Below are 5,303 nucleotides of genomic sequence, written 5' to 3'. Positions count from 1 at the left end.
GTGTCCATGAGTAACTACACCACACAACAGAGTTGGTATAAAGAAAGTTTACTGGGAGAAGGGAGAAGAGCAAGGACTTGGAGCAGGGGTAGAGGCAGACGAGTGGACATGTAGAAAGACAGATGGACAGATGGGAGCAGACTCGTGGGGGCAGAGAAGTGGCCAGGAAAGGGAGCAGAGAAGAACAGGAAGAGGAAAGAAAGAATGCTGGGAACATGTGGGAACACAGAGAGAGCTGGGGGTGGGGGAGCCAACTGTCAGATGATGATGTAAGCCATTGATAGGTTCCTGGGAGGAGCCTAGTGGACCTGCTGTAAGCTAACAGTATTTATTGTTGTTTTGGTTTTAATTAATTTTCAGATAGAGTATACTGTAGTCCAGGCTGGTCTTCAACTTGATAGGTAGGCCAGGCTAGCCTTTAACTTGATAAGTAGTTTGGGATGACCTTGAACTCCTGGTCATCCTGTCTCTACCTCTCAAGCGCTGGCATTACAGACAAGTCCCACCAAGGCTGACAAGACAGGAGCGTTTCCAACAGATCCAGATAGAGGCAGATGCGGCCAAGACCCACGAAGCCGCAGACAGGACACAAGGCCCTAGAGACATGTGCAGGCTACCACCACCAAGGCCAAGAAGCACCAACTGAAAAAGCTGCAGTCCTGGTGTTTAATCCCAGCACTCAATAAGCAGAAGCCGGCAGATCTCCGTGAGTTCAAAGCCAGTCTGGCCTACAGAGTTGTAGGCCAGCCACTGCTACAGTCTCAGAAAATAAAGGAAGGAAGAAGACAGAGAGAGCTACAGACAGACAGACAGGCTCAAGAGCCTGGGAGAAAGCAGGGCTCATGCAGATGGTGAGGGTAGCTTGCCCAGCCTGGCACTGCTGGACTGTTCAGGAAGCTAGATAGCTTCCAGAGGAGACAGGGACAGAGGAGTTCAGCTACACAGGAGTTAAGGCTGCCTCTCCAGCCTTGCCCTGGCTTCTCTCTCCCTTCCCTCCTCCCAGGCTCCCTTTACCCAAGGCCCTGGCATTCCCCCACCCCCACCCTTGGTAACCAGACCCTGCTTCCTGCTGAGATTAAGGCCTGCCTGTCAGATTCTGGGGGGGGAGGGGGGGGAACCACCTCCCCTAGGGCCTTCCTAAAGCTGGTGCTCACCCTCAGTACCCTGGCAGTCCCTGTGATTACAGGGTTGCTCCAGTGATAACATTAAGGGAACCCTCATCCCTAGAGATGGGGTGCCTGTGGAAAAGTTAGGGGGGAAAGTTTGTGACTGAGTTGTTGTTCAGGACCGGAGGGTAAACGGTACCCATCTTAAGACGTATTCAGAGTGGCAAAGGGTGACCCTCAACCCGGACCCCGGACATGAGATCCTGAAGCCTTTGACCTTGGAGTAAACCCTGGGTGCTGGCTACTGGGGATTCCGACCTCTTGCAGCTGTCGCGGTTGGGGGTGGGGTGTACTGTCCAGGTGCTGGCCACTGCCCTGCCCCCTCCCCGCTAAGCCGTCGGTTCCGGCCATGGGCATAGCCATGCTCTCTGAAGGACTGGCTGGTCTGGGCCCAGAACAGGGAGGGCTCCAGGGTGGGTGGATAACAGTGGGATGCGAGCAGACCTGGAGGTGGGATTGAGGAGTTATCTCTGTGTTTGGCATGTTTATGTACATGGGAGGAACCGGTGTGTGCAGGAACATATCTGGGTTGCCAGTCTGCCTCTGGGGATAAGTGGGCTGAAGTACAGGCGAGATTTGAAGCGCATGGTCACTCACCTAGCTGGGAGCTCTTGCGGGGAGGAGGCCGATTCTAAGTTTTCAGAGTCCCCAGGCCTAGTTGATTACAACCGTCAGGAAATGGTGTATGGGGTCAGGAGGGAGGCAGGCTTGCCCCTACTCACTGAGAGGAGTCTCCTGAACAGGTTTGCTTCTGGCCCCAGGTCCTAGAGGAGGAGGGGGTGAGCATGAGGGATCTTTTGTGGAGGACCCACAAAGCTAGAGGGAAGAAAGGGAAGATATGGGTGGCTGGAAGCAAGAGATAGGCAGACAAGGCAGCACAGCCTGGGCCTCCATTCCCTTCCTTCCTCAGGGCAAGGCTCTAGGCCTTTAGAGTCCAAATGAATCTTTTTCACTGACAAGGAAAGCAGAGCTGTCAGGATGCGGGGCAAAGGTCACCCAGAGAATGCGGTTTGGACTTAGGGGGTTCCCACCAAGCCACCTGTGGAAGATGTTGTTTCCCTTTGTCAGGCTTTTGATACCCCAAAGCCTTTTAGCTTCCGAGGTCTTTGCTTTCAAGGGCATCCCCCTTCCTTGCTCCCCCCTCCCCCCGGGGCCTGAGACTTTCTCACTGAGTCACAGCTAAGGCTCTGACTTCATGGTTTCTTGACTCTGAATCTCTCGTGAGCATATCCTGAGCCAGGGACTCCTTCCTCTGAGCGCCTCATTCAGTCACTGTTCTGGCCTCTGTGGTTCCAAGGCAGAGACTTGGCTCCTGGTGCCCTGAGCTCTGGGCCACCAGCCCTACCCACCCCCACTCTGTTTCTATCCTTCACTGCAACCCTGGGATGGAGGCCTTGGTCCTGCACACATGTTCAGGAGAGGATCAGGCCCACTGATGTACCTGAGAAGGGAGAAGAATCTGGCTGTAGAGTGTCCACCAGGGCACTGGAATGTCTGCAATGTGGCTTCCCTTGCCCTTCATCCACTATTCCCTGTCGCTGGAAGTTTCTGACTTGGAGATAGCAGAGAGGAAGAGGGAGGATCCTGGACGTGGGATGTGAGGCATCCTCAAAGGCCACTGTCACCTTAAGTTCTTAACTCAAGACACTGTTGGGCCCCAGCATCAGCATTGTCTAAGGAGCAAGTCCCAGAAACGCACACGACAACTTGCTGGGACAGGTGGTGGCTTAGAGGGATGACCAGGGCTGTGTGGCCTTGGGAGAGAATCCCTGGCACTCTGTGTCTTAGATTTGAAAGAAGTCTCGCGCACTTGTAGAACAGCACATGGTGAGGAGAGCCAGTGCCAAGTTGGAGGGCTTAGGCTCAGCCCTAAGCCTGGGGTGGGGGGCGGCAGTCTCTCCCCCGCTGCTCCCTGTTTCCCTAATCTTTTCTAAGAGACTATCGGACCTTTTCTTTTGTGTGGTGCTGGGGATGGAGCTACAGTCTCCTACATGCCAAGTGTGTCACATATGTGCGTGCATATATACCTGCTATACCATCAAGCCCTCATCCCTTGGCTAGTTTTCATTTACTTGACTTCTGGAAAGAACGCTGGGCTGGTCATCTACCTCAGACCCTCCGCCCTAGCTCTGTGGCTAACAGGGTGTGTGACTTCTGAAGTGTTCTGTCTCCCACGTTCCCCAGGGCCAGCCTATGGGTAGCACGAACTGGCAGAATGAGAGAGGGGCTGGGAGCAGCAGCCACAGGGCAGAGAGGGGATCCCAAGGGGGCCTCCTCTCCTCAATCCTGGCTTCCCACCTCTCTAGCCCTGGAGACTGGGAAGGGGGGTTGAGGTGGCAGCAGGAGGTGTCACTGTCGGGGTTCTTCTTCTCACCCAAGCTGGCAGAGGGGCGGGACTGGCAGTGGTGACACCAGGGCCACTCAGCCCCCGCTTTTCACAAGCACTTTCTTTTTTGGGTGGAAGAAATTAGAGGGAGTGGGGGGGTGAGAGTGGTGAGATTCTGAGGTTAATATGGCAGGCTCTATTGACCCATCAGGTTATGGGGAGACCATTCTCAGGCCCCCCTCCCTCCAAAGATGTGCTCCCAGGACCACCCAGCTGTGATAGTCATTCCCTTCTGCTCTGAAGAGCTTGTTGGGAGCATAGAACATTTTGTTCCGAAGCAGGGGGATGGCTTACTTGACCTGAGGATCAGCGTGGAAGATCAGGGATGGAAAGACTGAGGAACAAGACTCCATTTGGCCTTTCACAATGGGACACTCAGCAAAAATGTTCCCCCAAAGAGTTGTTGGTGTTCAAAAATTTTACCTCCTAGGGAAATCAGTCATTTGAATGTATCCCAGAAATTTATTTTCCACAATAGATAGCCAAGGGTGCAAAGGTCACCTTCTTTCAAGTCCTGGTGTCTCATTTTGACCAACAACACATAGAAGCCTTTATGGGCGAGTAGGGGGTGAGGGAGTGAGGAAGAGGCCAGACCTCAATATCTGCTGCTGTCATGGATCCAGGCCTCATTTTCAAGAGATGCGCTGATTGTCTGCCCCCACCTTTCCCTGGGTCATGTCTGCCTCCTGGGGTCCCTAGCTTCACCTTCCCCTGGCAGCCTGTCTCTTGGTTCAGCTCTAGTTGGAAGGAGAGTGTCCCCCTGGGTCCCTACGGGTGAAGTCCTATTGGGCTGGGACAGAGATGTAGCGATGAAGTCACACCCCAGGGGAGAAGCGGGGTGGGGCAGAGATGAGGGAAAGAAATCTCTTTTTAACGAAATAAAACTGCATGGAAGTATTTTTTGAAGCATTCTTTAAGATGTAAATCTTTATATATTTGACATGCAAAAAAAATCCATTACACCGTGCTGAGTGAAAAAAAAAAAAACAAGAACCCAAGTGGTAAAGCGGACTGAGAAGTTGATGTAAAATTAGACATCTGTGTGTGTGTACAAAAGACAGAGACACAGGAGGGTATCCAGAGACAAGGGAGGTATCCAGAAGGGTTTTCTTAAAATGTTAACACGGGAGCTAGTATGGGGGGTGGTTTGTCTAACTTCTGTTTTTCTTCACTGCCTAGATTTTCTGTACAAAGGATGTTTTTAGTCCTGAGGCCAGCAAGATGGCTCAGCAGTTAAAGGCACTTGTTGTCCAAGCCTGATGACCTGAGTGGCAGATCCAGAACCCACATAAGGATGGAAAGAAAGAACTGACCCCACACAGCTGGACTCTGAACTCTAAACATGTACCATGGCACGGATGTCCACACAGACACACAATAACAAGTAACTCGCTTTCCCGCAGTGACGACCTCCCTAGGAGAATATGCCCCACTCGCAAAGGGTCTCCTTCATCACTCTCCAGAAGAGGAGAAGAGGAAACACAAGAAAAAGTGCCTGGTGCAGAGCCCCAATTCCTACTTTATGGATGTGATATGCCCAGGATGATATAAAATCACGTCTTTTTAAAAAATTTATTTATTTATTATATGTAAGTACACTGTAGCTGTCTTCAGACACTCCAGAAGAGGGCGCCAGATCTCGTTACAGATGGTTGTGAGCTACCATGTGGTTGCTGGGATTTGAACTCAGGACCTTCGGAAGAGCAGTCAGTGCTCTTAACCGCCAAGCTATCTCTCCAGCCCAACAAGTA

This window comes from Mus caroli, chromosome 11 (genome assembly GCF_900094665.2).
Source record: "Mus caroli chromosome 11, CAROLI_EIJ_v1.1, whole genome shotgun sequence".
Classification (NCBI taxonomy): Eukaryota; Metazoa; Chordata; class Mammalia; order Rodentia; family Muridae; genus Mus; species Mus caroli.
Note: the sequence above shows the minus strand (reverse complement) of the source record.